The sequence below is a fragment of the Abramis brama genome (assembly GCF_963993115.1).
Source record: "Abramis brama genome assembly, chromosome: 4".
NCBI classification, from domain to species: domain Eukaryota; kingdom Metazoa; phylum Chordata; class Actinopteri; order Cypriniformes; family Leuciscidae; genus Abramis; species Abramis brama.
The window spans coordinates 48,661,820-48,683,787 of NC_139966.1; the positions used below are offsets into that span (position 1 = coordinate 48,661,820).

General features: G+C 37.5%; 1 long non-coding RNA gene across 1 annotated transcript in view; it reads right to left on the bottom strand.

Annotated features, from left to right (window-relative positions):
• Positions 1–548: 548 nt before the first annotated feature.
• Positions 549–21,968, bottom strand: part of LOC311080757 — an 82,146-nt gene continuing 60,726 nt past the window's right edge. The window contains exons 2-4 of the long non-coding RNA XR_014605714.1: positions 16,635–16,752; positions 9,704–9,821; positions 549–631 (exon numbers count right to left, since the gene is read on the bottom strand). This is a non-coding gene — a long non-coding RNA (uncharacterized lncRNA). The remainder of the gene's footprint in view (positions 632–9,703; positions 9,822–16,634; positions 16,753–21,968) is intronic.

A 21,968-nucleotide genomic window follows, 5' to 3' on the forward strand; every position in this document is an offset into this window, starting at 1 on the left:
AGTTTATCCATGTTAACTCAATGCATGCTTACACACACACACACACACACACACACACACACACACACACACACACACACACAGACACACACACACAGCATAGTTAACCATGATTTACCATGATTTACCACATTACTAGCAATTATTTGAAGTGTCAGTGCAAATAAAGTGATTAACACTGACAAAATATGATTGTGTTATAATAGTTATTGCTATATAAGTGATTTTTAGTGTGTATTCAAGTATAAATGCAAGCACATGTGGAAAAATTTAATTAATAAGTAGAATGGCCAGCAGAGGGCAGTAGAAGACCACTTATTGGCTCACTTTCACTTTAAACCTCATGATTTTGACCAGTTTTCTGCACTAAAGCAAACCAGTGTTTCCATGTTAACTCAATAATGCATACTTGCTACATATGCTACACACAATAATGCTACACACACACACACACACACACACACACACACACACACACACACACACACAAATGTTTTAGTGATATTGGTGTCACATTCACCTTCATCACATTCACTATCTGTCGTCATCACCTGCACCTGCTCCTCATCACCCTCCTCATCATCACCTGCTCCTCATCATCATAACCGTCACCTGTTGTCCTTGTCTTGATCTGTGTATTTAAGTTCCCCTCTCATCCATTATCATTGTCGGTTATTGTTTGTGCACTAGCACTCTGTTATGTTTGTTTTCATGTTGGAAAATAAAACCTTTGTTATATTTGTACCACACACACACACACACACACACACACACACACACACACACACACACACACACACACACACACACACCATCATTTATCATGATTTACCATGGCTGATACCAATACCAATATGAGAAAATGACTATTTTAAACAGCGGGGGGCAGTAAAATACCACTTATTGGCTTAACATGCCATTAATTCATATCATTTTCACCTTTTTAACTGTTATAGAGGCAAATTTTGTCCGATCTGTCTGAAAATTTTCATGCTTGTTCAGGGTGATATTTCACACGTTCTGACTTGTTTTTAAGAAGGTCTGAGCATTGATTAAAGAGATATAGGCTTTCGGGGACACTTGGTAAAGGCCAGATTTTGAAGTGAACCTATTATAGCTATCCAAATGAAGTAGTTCAACTTTTTCTGACAATTATTGATCTAGTGAGTCCAGAGAATTGTATTGCACTAGTTTTGAACATTATGATATGAAAATTATATGATCAGAGATGGAAAAGACCATTTACAGCCAATACAGGCAGTTTACCATAGGAAATATATGATTTTAAAGCTTTTTAACAGTTATAGCGCCACCTATCGTCCGATCTCCATAGAATTTTTCATGCTTGTTAATGATGTTATGTCACATATGCTGACCACTTTTTGTGAAGTTCTGAGTTTTTATTTAGGATTTATAGGCTTTTTAATGTATTTTGACACGCCCATTTTATAAATGACCCTATTAGAGCCATCCAAATGCAAAAGTTCAACTTTTTTTTGATAGTTTTTGATCTAGAGAGTCCAGAGAATTGTCCTAGACTGGTCTGGTTCCGATCGGGCGAAAAACCTAGGACTAGTTCGCAAAAGTAGGTTTTTAACATGTTTGCGAATATTTAATGAACGGTTTGATTGACAGCAATGGTTCTTGAGGCAAAGTTGTTCAGGATGAGGAGATCTATCAAATGATATGCATATTGTGTGGATATTTGTAACACCACGTGATTACAGAGCCATAAAACTCGTTAGCGCCAACTAGTGGCCGATTTCTTTCAAAATTCTTACAGACCTCTAGGGCCTTGAGTCGAACATGCCCATCGAGTTTCGTTCCGATCGGCCTCCGTTAACCTTGTCTAATAGGTGCTCAAATTTCATTGGCCGATGGCGGCCATGTTTTTTGAGATACGCCAATGTCCTCATACACATACATGGCACCTTGGACCAAGACACTGCATACCAATTTTCAAGTCAATCGGACTAACGGTCAGGTGGTTATAGCCTGTTTTATGTTTTTTTCATGTTATAGCGCCACCATGTGGCCAATCGCCGCGGTTTTTTTACTGTGACCTCAGATTGACCTCTTACACATGTGTACCAAGTTTGGTGAAGATACCTCATTTACTTCTGGAGTTATAGCCATTTTAGTAAAATAGGCCCTGCCCACGACGTACGTTTTGGCGCCCCTTAGCGTCCGTGAATCGAAATTTCAACTTTTTTTCGATAGTTTTTGATATTCAGACTCAAGAGAACATTTCTGCACTGGATTGGTTCCGATCGGGCGAAAAACCTAGGACTAGTTCGCAAAAGTAGGTTTTTGACAAAATTCAAAATGGCGGAAAATCTATCATGGCGGAAATGAAATCGGAGATATACGTTTTGTTCGTCAGGCGTCCAGCTTTCCAATGATATAAGACACTTGAGTCTACGACATACGGTCTAGTAGTTATGAGCAGTTTTGCGCTTTTGGTTGCTATAGCGCCACCTATGGGCCAATCGGGGTCATACTTTTATAGGTTCTCCCCAAATTGAGGACTACCATTTGGCCAAGTTTCAAGGTTCCAGCTCTTACGGTTTGGTCTGCACGATGCGTTTAAGGGGAAAATAATAATAATAATAATAATTAAAGCTGCAAGCAGCATTTATCGGGGTTCAAGCATTTAAGGCCTTTAAGCACATAAGCATTTAAGACATTAAGATTTGTTTAGAAAGCTTTTAACCACTGAAATAATAGATGGAAAAGTCCATTTACAGCCAATACAGGCAAGCTTTTTAACAGTTATAGCGCCACCTATAGTCCGATCTCCATGATATTTTGCATGCTTGTTAATGATGTTGTGGCACATATGCTCACCAATTTTCGTGAAGTTCTGAGTTTTCGTTTAGGATTTATAGGCTTTTGAGTGCATTTTGCCACGCCCATTTTCTTTATGACCCAATTATACCCATGCGAAAAATGCAAAAGTTCAACTTTTTTTCGATAATTATTGATCTAGAGAGTCCAGAGAATTGTCCTAGACTGGTCTGGTTCTGATCGGGCGAAAAACCAGGGACTAGTTCGCAAAAGTAGGTTTTTAACATATTCATGAATATTTAATGAACAGTTTGATTGACAGTGATGGTTCTTGAGGCAAAGTTGTTCAGCATGAGCAGATCTATCAAATGATATGCATTTTGTGATGATAAGTGTAACACCACGTGATTACAGAGCCTTAAAACTCGTTAGCGCCAACTAGTGGCCGATTTCTTTCAAAATTCTTACAGACCTCTAGGGGCTTGAGCCGAACATGCCCATCGAGTTTCGCTCCGATCGGACTTCGTTAACGATGCTCAAACCTCATTGGCCAATGGCAGCCATGTTTTTCGAGATACGCCAATATCCTTTTAGACATACATGGCCCCTTGGGCCAAGACACTGCATACCAAATTTCAAGTCATTCGGAAAAACGGTCAGTTGTCTATATGTTTTTATTTGTTTTATAGCGCCACCATGTGGCCAATCGACGCAATTTTTTTACTGTGACCTCAGATTGACCTCTTACACATCTGTTCCAAGTTTGGTGAAGTTTACTTAATTACTTCTTGAGTTATAGCCATTTTAGTAAAATAGGCTCCTCCCACAACGTTAATTTTGCACCCCCTAGCGACCATTAATCGAAATTTCAACTTTTTTTCGATAATTATTGATCTTCAGACTCCAGAGAACAATTCCGCACTGGTTTGGTTCCGATCGGGCGAAAAACCAGGGACTAGTTCGCAAAAGTAGGTTTTTGACAAAATTCAAAATGGCGAAAAATCTATCATGGTGGAAATGAAATCGGAGATATACGTTTTTTTCTTCAGGAGCTCTGGATTTCAATGATATAAGACACTTGAAGCTACGCCTTACGGTCTGGGAGTTCTGAGCAGTTTTGCGCTTTTGATTGCTATAGCGCCACCTATGGGCCGATTGGGCTGAGTCCGTGTATCTGAGTAGCGAGCAATAGTACTACCATCTGGCAAAGTTTCAAGTCTCTAGGTCTTACGGTTTGGGCTGCACGATGCGTTTTATGGCGGAAAAATAATAATAATAAAAATCAGGACGATTACAATAGGGTTTCAGCACTTCGTGCTTGAACCCCTAAAAATCAGTACAATTACAATAGGGTTTCAGCACTTCGTGCTTGAACCCCTAATAAAAATCAGTACAATTACAATAGGGTTTCAGCACTTCGTGCTTGAACCCCTAATTAAAGCTGCAAGCAGCATTTATCGGGGTTCAAGCATTTAAGGCCTTTAAGCACATAAGCATTTAAGACATTAAGATTTATTTAGAAAGCTTTTAACCACTGAAATAATAGATTGAAAAGTCCATTTACAGCCAATACAGGCAATTTACCATAGGAAATATGTGGTTTTAAAGCTTTTTAACAGTTATAGTGCCACCTTTGGTCCGATGTCCATAAAATTTGGCATGCTTGTTAATGAGGTTATGTGACATATGCTCACCAATTTTTGTGAAGTTTTGAGTTTTCATTTAGGATTTATAGGCTTTTTAGTGTATTTTGCCACGCCCATTTTATAAATGACCCTATTACAGCCATCCAAATGCAAAAGTTCAACTTTTTTTTGATAATTATTGATCTAGAGAGTCCAGAGAATTGTCCTAGACTGGTTTGGTTCCGATTGGGCAAAAAACCTAGGACTAGTTCGCAAAAGTAGGTTTTTAACATGTTTGCGAATATTAAATGAACGGTTTGATTGACAGCAATGGTTCTTGAGGCAAAGTTGTTCAGTATGAGGAGATCTATCAACTGATATGCATATTGTGTGGATGTATACAACACCACGTGATTACAGAGCCGAAAATCTTGTTAGCGCCAACTAGTGGCCGATTTCTTTCAAAATTCTTACAGACCTCTTGGGCCATGAGTCGAACATGCCCATCGAGTTTCGTTCCGATCAGCCTCCGTTAACCTTGTCTAATAGGTGCTCAAACTTCATTGGCCGATGGCGGCCATGTTTTTTGAGATACGTCAATGTCCTCATAGGCATACATGGCACCTTGGACCAAGACACTGCATACCAATTTTCAAGTCAATCGGACAAACGGTCAGGTGGTTATAGCCCTTTTCATGTTTTTTTCAAGTTATAGCGCCACCTACTGTTAAATCGTCGCGATTTTTTTACTGTGACCTCAAATTGAACTATTACACATGTGTACCGAGTTTGGTGAAGATACCTCATTTATTTCTCGAGTTATAGCCGTTTTAGTAAAATAGGCTCCTCCCACAATGTACGTTTTGGCACCCCCTAGCGACCGTGAATCGAAATTTCAACTTTTTTTCGATAATTATTGATATTCAGACTCCAGAGAACATTTCTGCACTGGTTTGGTTCCAATCGGACGAAAAACCTAGGACTAGTTCGCAAAAGTAGGTTTTTGAGAAAATTCAAAATGGCGGAAAATTTTCCCAGGCGGAAATGAAATCGGAGATATACGTTTTGACCGTCTTGAGCCAAGGATTACAGTGATATAAGACACTTGATTCTATGGCAAATCGTCTAGGAGTTATGGCTGATTTCATACTTTTGCTTGCTATAGCGCCACCTATTGACCAATCGGGGTCATACTTTGATAGGTTCTCCCCAAATTGAGGACTACCATTTGGCTGAGTTTCAAGTCTCCAGCATTTACGGTTTGGGCTGCACGATGCGTTTTAGGGGAAAATAATAATAATAAAAATCAGAGCAATTACAATAGGGTTTCAGCACTTCGTGCTTGAACCCCTAATTAAAGCTGCAAGCAGCATTTATCGGGGTTCAAGCAGTTAAGGCCTTTAAGGCATTTAAGCACAAAAGCATCAAAAGTCATTAAGATTTATTTAGCAAGCATGTAACCACTGACATAATAGATGGAAAAGACCATTTACAGCCAATACAGGCAAATTGCCATGGGATATATATGGTTTTAAAGCTTTTTAACAGTTATAGCGCCACCTATGGTCCGATCTCCATAAAATTGTTTATTGTGACCTCAAATTGAACCCATACACATGTGTACTGATTTTGGTGAAGATATCTCATTTACTTCTTGAGTTATAGCCATTTGAGTAAAATAGGCTCCTCCCACAACGATTTGCCACATTCAAGAATTATTTAATATGATTCTAGCATGATTTACTATCATATACCATGTTCCAGAATGATTTATTAGGATTCTAGCATGATTTACCTTGATACACCTCATTTCAGTATTATTTACTATGATTTACAATGTTTCTAGCATGATTAACCACATTACTAGCAATTATGTGAAGTGTCAGTGCAAATGAGGTGATGAACACTGACAAAATATTATTGTGTTATAATAGTTAGTTATATACGTGATTTTTAGTGTGTGTCCAAGTATGAATGCAAAAGCACATGTAAAATATTTCATTATTAAGTAGAATGGCCAGCAGAGGGCACTAGAAGACCACTTATTGGCTCACTTTCACTTTAAACCAGTTTTCTGCACTAAAGCAAACCAGTTTTTCCATGTTAATTCAATGCATGCTTACACACACACACACACACACACACACACACACACACACACACACACACACACACTTACCATAGTTTATCATGATTTACCATGGCTGATACCAATACCAATATGACAAAATGACTATTTTAAACAGCAGGGGGCAGTAAAATACCACTTATTGGCTTAACATTCCATTAATTCATATCATTTTCACCTTTTTAACTGTTATAGAGGCAAATTTTGTCAGATCTGTCTGAAAATTTTCATGCATGTTCAGAGAGATATTTCACATGTTCTGACTTGTTTTTAAGAAGGTTTGAACATTCATTAAAGAGATATAGGCTTTTGGGGACACTTGGTAATGGCCACATATTGAAGTGACACTATTATAGCCATCCAAATGAAGAAGTCATACTTTTTCTGATAATTATTGATCTAGAGAGTCCAGAGAATTGCACTGCACTGGTTTTGAACATTATTATATGAACATTATGATTATAGATGGAAAAGACCATTCACAGGCAATACAGGCAATTTACCATAGGAAATATATGGTTTTAAAGCTTTTTAACAGTTATAGCGCCACCTTTGGTCCGATCTCCATAAAAATTTCCATGCTTCTTTAGCATGGTACGACACATATGCTGACCAATTATCGTGATGTTCTGAGTTTTTGTTTAGAATTTATAGGCTTTTGATTGCATTTTGCCACATCCATTTTCTTTATGACACAATTATACCCATGCGAAAAATGCAAAAGTTCAACTTTTTTTGATAATTATTGATCTAGAGAGTCCAGAGAATTGTCCTAGACTCGTTTGGTTCCGATCGGGCAAAAAACCAGGGACTAGTTCGCAAAAGTAGGTTTTTAACATATTCGTGAATAATTAATAAACTGTTTGATTGACAGCAATGGTTCTAGAGGCAAAGTTGTTCAGCATAAGCAGATCTATCAAATGATATGCATTTTGTGATGATAAGTGTAACACCACGTGATTACAGAGCCATAAAACTCATTAGCGCCAACTAGTGGCCGATTTCTTTCAAAATTCTTACAGACCTCTAGGGCCATGAGCCGAACATGCCCATTGAGTTTCGTTCCGATCGGCCTCCGTTAACCTTGTCTAATAGGTGCTCAAACTTCATTGGCCGATGGCGGCCATGTTTTTTGAGATACGCCAATGTCCTCATACACATACATGGCACCTTGGACCAAGACACTGCATACCAATTTTCAAGTCAATCGGACTAACGGTCAGGTGGTTATAGCCTGTTTTATGTTTTTTTCATTTTATAGCGCCACCATGAGGCCAATCGTCGCGATTTTTTTACTGTGACCCCAGATTGAACTCATACACATGTGTACCAAGTTTGGTGAAGATACCTCATTTACATCGGGAGTTATAGCCATTTTAGTAAAATAGGCCCCTCCCACAACGTACGTTTTTGCGCCCCTTAGCGACCGTGAATCGAAATTTCCACTTTTTTTCGATAATTATTGATATTCAGACTCCAGAGAACATTTCTGCACTGGTTTGGTTCCAATCGGGCAAAAAACCAGGGACTAGTTTGCAAAAGTAGGTTTTTGACAAAATTCAAAATGGCGGAAAATCTATCATGGCGGAAATGAAATCGGAGATATACGTTTTGTTCGTCAGGCATCCAGCTTTCCAATGATATAAGACACTTGAGTCTACGACATAAGGTCTAGGAGTTATGAACAGTTTCGCGCTTTTGGTTGCTATAGCGCCACCTATGGGCCAATCGGGGTCATAATCTCTGAACCTTTCCTCGATTTTTGTACTACCATCTGTCAAAGTTTCAAAGTTCCAGCTCTTACGGTTTGCGCTGCACGATGCGTTTTACGGCGGAATAATAATAATAATTAAAGCTGCAAGCAGCATTTATCGGGGTTCAAGCAGTTAAGGCCTTTAAGGCATTTAAGCACAAAAGCATCAAAAGTCATTAAGATTTATTTAGCAAGCATGTAACCACTGACATAATAGATGGAAAAGACCATTTACAGCCAATACAGGCAAATTGCCATGGGATATATATGGTTTTAAAGCTTTTTAACAGTTATAGCGCCACCTATGGTCCGATCTCCATAAAATTGTTTATTGTGACCTCAAATTGAACCCATACACATGTGTACTGATTTTGGTGAAGATAAAGATATCTCATTTACTTCTTGAGTTATAGCCATTTGAGTAAAATAGGCTCCTCCCACAACGATTTGCCACATTCAAGAATTATTTAATATGATTCTAGCATGATTTACTATCATATACCATGTTCCAGAATGATTTATTAGGATTCTAGCATGATTTACCTTGATACACCTCATTTCAGTATTATTTACTATGATTTACAATGTTTCTAGCATGATTAACCACATTACTAGCAATTATGTGAAGTGTCAGTGCAAATGAGGTGATGAACACTGACAAAATATTATTGTGTTATAATAGTTAGTTATATACGTGATTTTTAGTGTGTGTCCAAGTATGAATGCAAAAGCACATGTAAAATATTTCATTATTAAGTAGAATGGCCAGCAGAGGGCACTAGAAGACCACTTATTGGCTCACTTTCACTTTAAACCAGTTTTCTGCACTAAAGCAAACCAGTTTTTCCATGTTAACTCAATGCATGCTTACACACACACACACACACACACACACACACACACACACACACACACACACAGCATAGTTAACCATGATTTACCATGATATACCACGTTCTAGTATTATTTACCAGGAGATAAACGACAATCTAGTATTATTTACTTTGATTTACCATGTTTCTAGCCTGATTTATCACATTACTAGCAATTATTTGAAGTGTCAGTGCAAATAAAGTGATTAACACTGACAAAATATGATTGTGTTATAATAGTTATTGCTATATATTTTTAGTGTGTATTCAAGTATAAATGCAAGCACATGTGGAAATATTTAATTAATAAGTAGAATGGCCAGCAGAGGGCACTAGAAGACCACTTATTGGCTCACTTTCACTTTAAACCTCATGATTTTGACCAGTTTTCTGCACTAAAGCAAACCAGTGTTTCCATGTTAACTCAATAATGCATACTTGCTACATATGCTACACACAATAATGCCACACACACACACACACACACACACAAATGTTTCAGTGATATTGGTGTCACATTCACCTTCATCACATTCACCTTCTGTCTTCATCACATTCACCATCTGTCGTCATCACCTGCACCTGCTCCTCATCACCCTCCTCATCATCACCTGCTCCTCATCATCATAACCGTCACCTGTTGTCCTTGTCTTGATCTGTGTATTTAAGTTCCCCTCTCATCCATTATCATTGTCGGTTATTGTTTGTGCACTAGCACTCTGTTATGTTTGTTTTCATGTTGGAAAATAAAACCTTTGTTATATTTGTACCACACACACACACACACACACACACACACACACACACACACACACACACCATCATTTATCATGATTTACCATGGCTGATACCAATACCAATATGAGAAAATGACTATTTTAAACAGCAGGGGGCAGTAAAATACCACTTATTGGCTTAACATGCCATTAATTCATATCATTTTCACCTTTTTAACTGTTATAGAGGCAAATTTTGTCCGATCTGTCTGAAAATTTTCATGCTTGTTCAGGGTGATATTTCACACGTTCTGACTTGTTTTTAAGAAGGTCTGAGCATTGATTAAAGAGATATAGGCTTTCGGGGACACTTGGTAAAGGCCAGATTTTGAAGTGAACCTATTATAGCTATCCAAATGAAGTAGTTCAACTTTTTCTGACAATTATTGATCTAGTGAGTCCAGAGAATTGTATTGCACTAGTTTTGAACATTATGATATGAAAATTATATGATCAGAGATGGAAAAGACCATTTACAGCCAATACAGGCAGTTTACCATAGGAAATATATGATTTTAAAGCTTTTTAACAGTTATAGCGCCACCTATCGTCCGATCTCCATAGAATTTTTCATGCTTGTTAATGATGTTATGTCACATATGCTGACCAATTTTTGTGAAGTTCTGAGTTTTTATTTAGGATTTATAGGCTTTTTAATGTATTTTGACACGCCCATTTTATAAATTACCCTATTACAGCCATCCAAATGCAAAAGTTCAACTTTTTTTTGATAATTATTGATCTAGAGAGTCCAGAGAATTGTCCTAGACTGGTCTGGTTCCGATCGGGCAAAAAACCTAGGACTAGTTCGCAAAAGTAGGTTTTTAACATATTAATGAATAATTAATGAACAGTTTGATTGACAGCAATGGTTCTTGAGGCAAAGTTGTTCAGGATGAGGAGATCTATCAAATGATATGCATATTGTGTGGATATTTGTAACACCACGTGATTACAGAGCCGTAAAACTCGTTAGCGCCAACTAGTGGCCGATTTCTTTCAAAATTCTTACAGACCTTTAGGGCCATGAGCCGAACATGCGCATTGAGTTTCGTTCCGATCGGCCTCCGTTAACCTTGTCTAATAGGTGCTCAAACTTCGTTGGCCGATGGCGGCCATGTTTTTTGAGATACGCCAATGTCCTCATACACATACATGGCACCTTGGACCAAGACACTGCATACCAATTTTCAAGTCAATCGGACTAACGGTCAGGTGGTTATAGCCTGTTTTATGTTTTTTTCATTTTATAGCGCCACCATGAGGCCAATCGTCGCGATTTTTTTACTGTGACCCCAGAGTAAGCTCATACACATGTGTACCAAGTTTGGTGAAGATACCTCATTTACATCGGGAGTTATAGCCATTTTAGTAAAATAGGCCCCTCCCACAACGTACGTTTTGGCGCCCCTTAGCGACCGTGAATCGAAATTTCCACTTTTTTTCGATAATTATTGATATTCAGTCTCCAGAGAACATTTCTGCACTAGTTTGGTTCCAATCGGGCAAAAAACCAGGGACTAGTTCGCAAAAGTAGATTTTTGACAAAATTCAAAATGGCGGAAAATCTATCATGGCGGAAATGAAATCGGAGATATACATTTTGTTCGTCAGGCGTCCAGCTTTCCAATGATATAAGACACTTGAGTCTACGACATACGGTCTAGGAGTTATGAGCAGTTTCGCGCTTTTGGTTGTTATAGCGCCACCTATGGGCCAATCGGGGTCATAATCTCTGAACCTTTCCTCGATTTTTGTACTACCATCTGTCAAAGTTTCAAAGTTCCAGCTCTTACGGTTTGGGCTGCACGATGCGTTTTACGGCGGAATAATAATAATAATAATAATAATAATAATTAAAGCTGCAAGCAGCATTTATCGGGGTTCAAGCATTTAAGGCCTTTAAGCACATAAGCATTTAAGACATTAAGTTTTATTTGGAAAGCTTCTAACCACTGAAATAATAGATGGAAAAGACCATTTACAGCCAAAACAGGCAATTTACCATAGGAAATATATGGTTTTCAAAGCTTTTTAACAGTTATAGCGCCACCTATCGTCCGATCTTCATGAAATTTTACATGCTTGTTCAGAATGTTATGTCACATATGCTCATCAATTTTTGTGATGTTGTGTTTTTTCATTTAGGATTTATAGGCTTTTTAGTGTATTTTGCCACGCCCCTTTTCTTTATGACCCAATTATAGCCATACGAAAAATTCAAAAGTTAAACTTTTTTTTGATAATTATTGATCTAGAGAGTCCAGAGAATTGTCCTAGACTGGTCTGGTTCCGATCGGGCGAAAAACCTAGGACTAGTTCGCAAAAGTAGGTTTTTAACATGTTCGCGAATATTTAATGAACGGTTTGATTGACAGCAATGGTTCTTGAGGCAAAGTTTTTCAGCATGAGCAGATCTATCAAATGATATGCATTTTGTTACGATAAGTGTAACACCACGTGATTACAGAGCCATAAAACTCGTTAGTGCCAACTAGTGGCTGATTTCTTTCAAAATTCTTACAGACCTCTAGGGCCATGAGTCGAACATGCCCACTGAGTTTCGTTCCGATCGGCCTCCGTTAACCTTGTCTAATAGGTGCTCAAACTTCATTGGCCGATGGCGGCCATGTTTTTTGAGATACACCAATGTCCTCATAGACATACATGACACCTTGGACCAAGACACTGCATACCAATTTTCAAGTCAATCGGACTAATGGTCAGGTCGTTATAGCCAGTTTTATGTTTTTTTCATGTTATAGCGTCACCATGTGGCCAATCGCCACGATTTTTTTACTGTGACCTCAGATTGACCTCTTAAATAATTGTACCGAGTTTGGTGAAGATACCTCATTTACTTCTGGAGTTATGGCCGTTTTAGTAAAATAGGCTCCTCCCACAACATACAATTTGGCGCCCCTTAGCGACCGTGAATCGAAATTTCAACTTTTTTTCGATAATTATTGATATTCAAACTCCAGAGAACATTTCTGCACTGGTTTGGTTCCGATCGGGCAAAAAACCTAGGACTAGTTCGCAAAAGTAGGTTTTTGACAAAATTCAAAATGGCGGAAAAATTTGCATACCGGAAATGAAATCGGAGATATACGTTTTGTTTGCCATGAGGTCTTGATTACATTGATATAAGACACTTGAGTCTACGACATACAGTCTAGGAGTTATGAGCAGTTTCGCGCTTTTGGTCGCTGTAGCGCCACCTATGGGCCGATTTGGCTAAGTCCGTGTATCTGAGTAGCGAGCAATACTACTACCATTTGACCAAGTATCACGTCTCTAGGCCTTACGGTTTTGGCTGCACGATGCGTTTTAGGGAAGAATAATAATAATAATAAAAATCAGGGCAATTACAATAGGGTTTCAGCACTTCGTGCTTGAACCCCTAAAAATCAGCACAATTACAATAGGGTTTCAGCACTTCGTGCTTGAACCCCTAATAATAATTAAAGCTGCAAGCAGCATTTATCGGGGTTCAAGCATTTAAGGCCTTTAAGCACATAAGCATTTAAGACATTAAGATTTATTTAGAAAGCTTTTAACCACTGAAAAAATAGATGGAAAAGTCCATTTACAGCCAATACAGGAAATTTACCATAGGAAATATATGGTTTTCAAAGCTTTTTAACAGTTATAGCGCCACCTATGGTCCGATCTCCATAAAAATTTCCATGCTTCTTTAGCATGTTATTTCACATATGCCCATCAATTTTTGTGAAGTTCTGAGTTTTTATTTAGGCTTTATAGACGTTTGAGTGTATTTGGACACGCCTATTTTATAAATGATCCTCTTATAGCCAACCAAAAGCAAAATTTTAACTTTTTTTTGATAATTATTGATCTAGAGAGTCCAGAGAATTGTCCTAGACTGGTCTGGTTCCGATCGGGCGAAAAACCAGGGACTAGTTCGCAAAAGTAGGTTTTTAACATATTCGTGAATAATTAATAAACTGTTTGATTGACAGCAATGGTTCTAGAGGCAAAGTTGTTCAGCATGAGCAGGTCTATCAAATGATATGCATTTTGTGATGATAAGTGTAACACCACGTGATTACAGAGCCATAAAACTCGTTAGCGCCAACTAGTGGCCGATTTCTTTCAAAATTCTTACAGACCTCTAGGGCCATGAGTCGAACATGCCCACCGAGTTTTGTTCCGATCGGCCTCCATTAACCTTGTCTAATAGGTGCTCAAACTTCATTGGCCGATGGCGGCCATGTTTTTTGAGATACACCAATGTCCTCATAGATATACATGACAGCTTGGACCAAGACACTGCATACCAATTTTCAAGTCAATCGGACTAACGGTCAGGTGGTTACAGCCTGATTTATGTTTTTTTAATGTTATAGCGCCACCATGTGGCCAATCGCCGCAATCTTTTTACTATGACCTCAGATTGACCTCTTACACAGGTGTACCGAGTTTGGTGAAGATACCTCATTTACTTCTGGAGTTATAGCCATTTTAGTAAAATAGGCTCCGCCTTCTTTAAACATTTTGGCGCCCCTTAGCGACCGTCAATCGAAATTTCAACTTTTTTTCGATAATTATTGATATTCTGACTCCAGAGAACATTTCTGCACTGGTTTGGTTCCAATCGGACACAAAACCAGGGACTAGTTCGCAAAAGTAGGTTTTGGACATAATTCAAAATGGCGGAAAATTTGCATACCGGAAATGAAATCCTTGAGGCCTTTTTTGTTCGGCTTGACCCAAGGATTCCAATGATATAAGACACTTGAGTCTGTGACAAACGGTTAATGAGATTTAAGCAAAAATATGATTTTTTTTTGTTTTTTGTACTGTAGCGCCACCTATGGGCCAATCGGGGTCATATTTTGATAACCTCTCCTCGATTTTTGTACTACCATCTGGCAAAGTTTCAAGTCTCTAGCACTTACGGTTTGGGCTGCACGATGCGTTTTACGGCAGAAGAAAAATAATAATAATAAAAATCAGTACAATTACAATAGGGTTTCAGCACTTCGTGCTTGAACCCCTAATTAAAGCTGCAAGCAGCATTTATCGGGGTTCAAGCAGTTAAGGCCTTTAAGGCATTTAAGCACAAAAGCATCAAAAGTTATTAAGATTTATTTAGCAAGCATGTAACCACTGACATAATAGATGGAAAAGACCATTTACAGCCAATACAGGCAATTTGCCATGGGATATATATGGTTTTAAAGCTTTTTAACAGTTATAGCGCCACCTATGGTCCGATCTCCATAAAATTGTTTACTGTGACCTCAAATTGAACCCATACACATGTGTACTGAGTTTGGTGAAGATATCTCATTTACTTCTTGAGTTATAGCCATTTGAGTAAAATAGGCTCCTCCCACAACGATTTGCCACATTCTAGAATTATTTAATATGATTCTAGCATGATTTACTATCATATACCATGTTCCAGAATGATTTATTAGGATTCTAGCATGATTTACCTTGATACACCTCATTTCAGTATTATTTACTATGATTTACAATGTTTCTAGCATGATTAACCACATTACTAGCAATTATGTGAAGTGTCAGTGCAAATGAGGTGATGAACACTGACAAAATATTATTGTGTTATAATAGTTAGTTATATACGTGATTTTTAGTGTGTGTCCAAGTATGAATGCAAAAGCACATGTAAAATATTTCATTATTAAGTAGAATGGCCAGCAGAGGGCACTAGAAGACCACTTATTGGCTCACTTTCACTTTAAACCAGTTTTCTGCACTAAAGCAAACCAGTTTTTCCATGTTAACTCAATGCATGCTTACACACACACACACACACACACACACACACACACATACACACACAGCATAGTTAACCATGATTTACCATGATATACCACGTTCTAGTATTATTTACCAGGAGATAAACGACAATCTAGTATTATTTACTTTGATTTACCATGTTTCTAGCCTGATTTATCACATTACTAGCAATTATTTGAAGTGTCAGTGCAAATAAAGTGATTAACACTGACAAAATATGATTGTGTTATAATAGTTATTGCTATATAAGTGATTTTTTTAGTGTGTATTCAAGTATGAATGCAAGCACATGTTGAAATATTTCATTAATAAGTAGAATGGCCAGCAGAGGGCAGTAGAAGACCACTTATTGGCTCACTTTCACTTTAAACCAGTTTTCTGCACTAAAGCAAACCAGTTTATCCATGTTAACTCAATGCATGCTTACACACACACACACACACACACACACACACACACACACACACACAGCATAGTTAACCATGATTTACCATGATTTACCACATTACTAGCAATTATTTGAAGTGTCAGTGCAAATAAAGTGATTAACACTGACAAAATATGATTGTGTTATAATAGTTATTGCTATATAAGTGATTTTTAGTGTGTATTCAAGTATAAATGCAAGCACATGTGGAAAAATTTAATAAGTAGAATGGCCAGCAGAGGGCAGTAGAAGACCACTTATTGGCTCACTTTCACTTTAAACCTCATGATTTTGACCATTTTTCTGCACTAAAGCAAACCAGTTTTTCCATGTTAACTCAATAATGCATACTTGCTACATATGCTACACACAATAATGCTACACACACACACACACACACACACACACACACACACACACACACACAAATGTTTCAGTGATATTGGTGTCACATTCACCTTCATCACATTCACCTTCTGTCTTCATCACATTCACCATCTGTCGTCATCACCTGCACCTGCTCCTCATCACCCTCCTCATCATCACCTGCTCCTCATCATCATAACCGTCACCTGTTGTCCTTGTCTTGATCTGTGTATTTAAGTTCCCCTCTCATCCATTATCATTGTCGGTTATTGTTTGTGCACTAGCACTCTGTTATGTTTGTTTTCATGTTGGAAAATAAAACCTTTGTTATATTTGTACCACACACACACACACACACACACACACACACACACACACACACACACACACACACACCATCATTTATCATGATTTACCATGGCTGATACCAATACAAATATGAGAAAATGACTATTTTAAACAGCAGGGGGCAGTAAAATACCACTTATTGGCTTAACATGCCATTAATTCATATCATTTTCACCTTTTTAACTGTTATAGAGGCAAATTTTGTCCGATCTGTCTGAAAATTTTCATGCTTGTTCAGGGTGATATTTCACACGTTCTGACTTGTTTTTAAGAAGGTCTGAGCATTGATTAAAGAGATATAGGCTTTCGGGGACACTTGGTAAAGGCCAGATTTTGAAGTGAACCTATTATAGCTATCCAAATGAAGTAGTTCAACTTTTTCTGACAATTATTGATCTAGTGAGTCCAGAGAATTGTATTGCACTAGTTTTGAACATTATGATATGAAAATTATATGATCAGAGATGGAAAAGACCATTTACAGCCAATACAGGCAGTTTACCATAGGAAATATATGATTTTAAAGCTTTTTAACAGTTATAGCGCCACCTATCGTCCGATCTCCATAGAATTTTTCATGCTTGTTAATGATGTTATGTCACATATGCTGACCACTTTTTGTGAAGTTCTGAGTTTTTATTTAGGATTTATAGGCTTTTTAATGTATTTTGACACGCCCATTTTATAAATGACCCTATTAGAGCCATCCAAATGCAAAAGTTCAACTTTTTTTTGATAGTTTTTGATCTAGAGAGTCCAGAGAATTGTCCTAGACTGGTCTGGTTCCGATCGGGCGAAAAACCTAGGACTAGTTCGCAAAAGTAGGTTTTTAACATGTTTGCGAATATTTAATGAACGGTTTGATTGACAGCAATGGTTCTTGAGGCAAAGTTGTTCAGGATGAGGAGATCTATCAAATGATATGCATATTGTGTGGATATTTGTAACACCACGTGATTACAGAGCCATAAAACTCGTTAGCGCCAACTAGTGGCCGATTTCTTTCAAAATTCTTACAGACCTCTAGGGCCTTGAGTCGAACATGCCCATCGAGTTTCGTTCCGATCGGCCTCCGTTAACCTTGTCTAATAGGTGCTCAAATTTCATTGGCCGATGGCGGCCATGTTTTTTGAGATACGCCAATGTCCTCATACACATACATGGCACCTTGGACCAAGACACTGCATACCAATTTTCAAGTCAATCGGACTAACGGTCAGGTGGTTATAGCCTGTTTTATGTTTTTTTCATGTTATAGCGCCACCATGTGGCCAATCGCCGCGGTTTTTTTACTGTGACCTCAGATTGACCTCTTACACATGTGTACCAAGTTTGGTGAAGATACCTCATTTACTTCTGGAGTTATAGCCATTTTAGTAAAATAGGCCCTGCCCACGACGTACGTTTTGGCGCCCCTTAGCGTCCGTGAATCGAAATTTCAACTTTTTTTCGATAGTTTTTGATATTCAGACTCAAGAGAACATTTCTGCACTGGATTGGTTCCGATCGGGCGAAAAACCTAGGACTAGTTCGCAAAAGTAGGTTTTTGACAAAATTCAAAATGGCGGAAAATCTATCATGGCGGAAATGAAATCGGAGATATACGTTTTGTTCGTCAGGCGTCCAGCTTTCCAATGATATAAGACACTTGAGTCTACGACATACGGTCTAGTAGTTATGAGCAGTTTTGCGCTTTTGGTTGCTATAGCGCCACCTATGGGCCAATCGGGGTCATACTTTTATAGGTTCTCCCCAAATTGAGGACTACCATTTGGCCAAGTTTCAAGGTTCCAGCTCTTACGGTTTGGTCTGCACGATGCGTTTAAGGGGAAAATAATAATAATAATAATAATAATAATTAAAGCTGCAAGCAGCATTTAGCGGGGTTCAAGCATTTAGGGTCTTTAAGCACATAAGGCAGTTTAGTGAGTTGTCTGAGTTTTTGTTTAGGATTTACAGGCTTTTGAGTGTTTTTTGCCATAACCATTTTCTAAATGATCCTGTTATGGCTACCCAATGGGTAAAGTTTAAGTTTTTTATATAATTATTGATCTAGAGCTTCCAGAAAATTGTACTGCACTGGTATATTTCCGATCGGGCTAAAAACCGATGGCGGCATAGACATACATGGCACCTTGGACCAAGACACTGCATGCCAATTTTTAAGTCAATCGAACTAATGGTCAGGTGGTTATAGCCCTTTTCCTGTTTTTGTGATTATATGGCCTGATCTCCATTTTAAATAATTATTTTAAAGGTGCTGTAGAATGCATTGATATATTTTAAATTGTTCTCTGATATCTCTGAAACAGAAATGTCTTCAACAGTCAAGTAGTGGATAAAATCACTAATGTTACTTTCTGCTTGCGGTAGGGGTTGTAATGGAAATATAACATTAGTTGGAACTGCCCCCTTCTTCAGTATCAAACGATGAGCGAAACCTGCTTGATATTGTCCCACTCCCAGGTTAGAAAAACTGTCTGTGGTAAAATGGGCAGAGCAAACTAACAGCTTTGAATTAAAATGGTGAGGTATCCTGTTGTAAACATCAACCATGCCTGTTGACAGTTTTGTGGGAAGGGAATGAAAAGTTCTCAAATCTGCAGCACAGCCTCGAACATAACATTTATATCCATGATCTGCCATTTTCACTATTGTCCTTGCTTGCTTCTTCACAATACCTGCAGATCTTCTGATGATTCAGCTGTGCAGGTCCACGTTAACACTGCCTGGCCTAGAACATGGGCTGGTATATGCAAATTTGGGGGGTATAAATATTAATGATCCTGACTCCAACGTCACAGTCAGTGTTATGCTGGGATTCACTCATTTTTCAGCGGTCTTTTGCAAACAGGAGATTTACACATGAAGGAGGAAACAATGGTGTTTGAGGCTCACGGTATGTCAGTTCCATGTCCAGAACTCTTATCATTCAACTATGCCAAGATAAATACAGTTTTCAATTGTATGGCACCTTTAAAATAGATGATTAGTAATATAATGCTTACTTGTAGTCTGAAATGGCTTTAACAAAAGAAGAAAAATAGTCTTAGATTTCTGTTCACTCTAATCATGTACAAATAAAGTAGCACATTAAGATTACATTTATTTGAATGCATTAGTGAGTGTGTGATTGTGCTGTGTGTGCAGCGTATCAATACTAAAAGTGAAGGTGTAGTTGATATCTTTGGTGATAATATCTGTAGTAATCATAAAAAAATCAATTAAGAAATAAAGAATTAAAATTACAAATAATATTCTATTAAGATATGAGTTACAATAACATGATTTGCAATAGTAATAATATCAATAATATATGCACAATACACACAGATTAGACTATCAGGTCTGTGTCTTACAAAAACATTAGTATTGCAGCCAATGTGAGTCTGTGGGATTTATAAACAGACAAAATATGATTTGAAATGTTATTTTAATGATTTTATTAAGTTTAAACAATATTTCAAATGGAAAAAAAATGAAAAATAATATTTTAGTGAGCAGAATGAACCAATGAGTGGTCTTCATCTGGTGGTTAAAATGTAAATGAAAACAATAATACTTAAACAATAATACTTAATACACTAACCATGCTTGAACACACACATGCACACACATTTTGTTGTAGATGTAGATATTTAAAATAAAAGATAGGTAACAAAATGATAATTGCAAATCTCCTCTGTATAACACCATTTTCAGATTGAGGGGCAGAATTGTTCAAACTGAGAGCTCAGTACAAATGAAGTGATAAACTTTGACAAAACATGATTGTGTTATAATAGGTGATTTTCATGCAAGTAATTATATACTTTATACAAAAATTAATGCAAAAGCACAGGTGAAAATATTTTATTAAGTAGAATGTCCTGCAGAGGGCAGTAGAAGACCACTAATTGACTCACTTTCATTTGAAAGACTTTTTTATCCACCAGTAAAACAAAGCAGTTTCTCCATGTTCTTTCCATTAAGCATGCTTACACACACAGACACACACAAACACAAACACATCCACACACACACACACACACACACACACACACACACACACACACACACACACACACACACACACACAAAGATAAATATGTTTTCCATGTTTTTAGGATGTGATATTGTGAAAATATCTTTTAATGGTCTAACCATTTCACATATTTCTTTGTGATCTGTATTACCAGTCCGTAATAATAATAATAATAATAATATTTAATTGTCTATAGGCATTTCTTTATCTAATAATATAAAACTTCATAATAATCATAATAAAAAAATTAAAAATAAAATATATACAAATATCATAATAAAATAAAAAACATCATAATAAAAAAGATTGCTTTTTAAAGCATTTGTTTGTTTCCCAATACTGAAAGCGAATAAAAAGATCATGTGTAATCCTGCTGCTCCCTCCAGTGGACAACAGTGGTGTGTTTCTAGTGGTGCAACAGTTGAAGTGATTGATTGAATTAATGAATGAATGAATGGGAATTTGGTTTATCACTTATATCTCCGGAACCAAAAGGCGAAAAATTCTGAAACTCAGAGCATAGATAGTGCTTGAGGAGTCTTGTTGAATGAGACCATCGCGGTGTTTTTGGGCGATTGGGACCGGGAGTTCTGATCGTTCAAAGGCATATATTTCAGGGCTTTTATCTCTGGAAGGCCCGAGGCCCGCGACGATACGTTTCGATCAAGAGAGGTCCTTACCATCAAAATTTGAGCGTGCAGCGTCTTTCCGTTTTCGAGTTATGAGTGAATTTGTACTGGGGGGGCGTGGCCTAAATGGCGGCCTCCGTTTTTACTTTCGTTTCAGGATTCCATTCCTTAATTTGACAGAATTGTCAATAGTAATACTTCAATAGATGAGTTTTGACAAAATGTGATTGTAAATGTTAAAATAATGATTTTATAAAGTCTAAATATGAATTATATAACAATATTAGGGAGTAGTATGATGAAATGACAGCAGGGGGCAGTACAATACCACTTATTGACTTAATATGCCATGTTATATCATTTTTACCTTTTTAACTGTTATAGAGGCAAATTTTGTCCGATCTGTCTGAAATTCTTCATGCTTCTTAAGAGCAGAACTT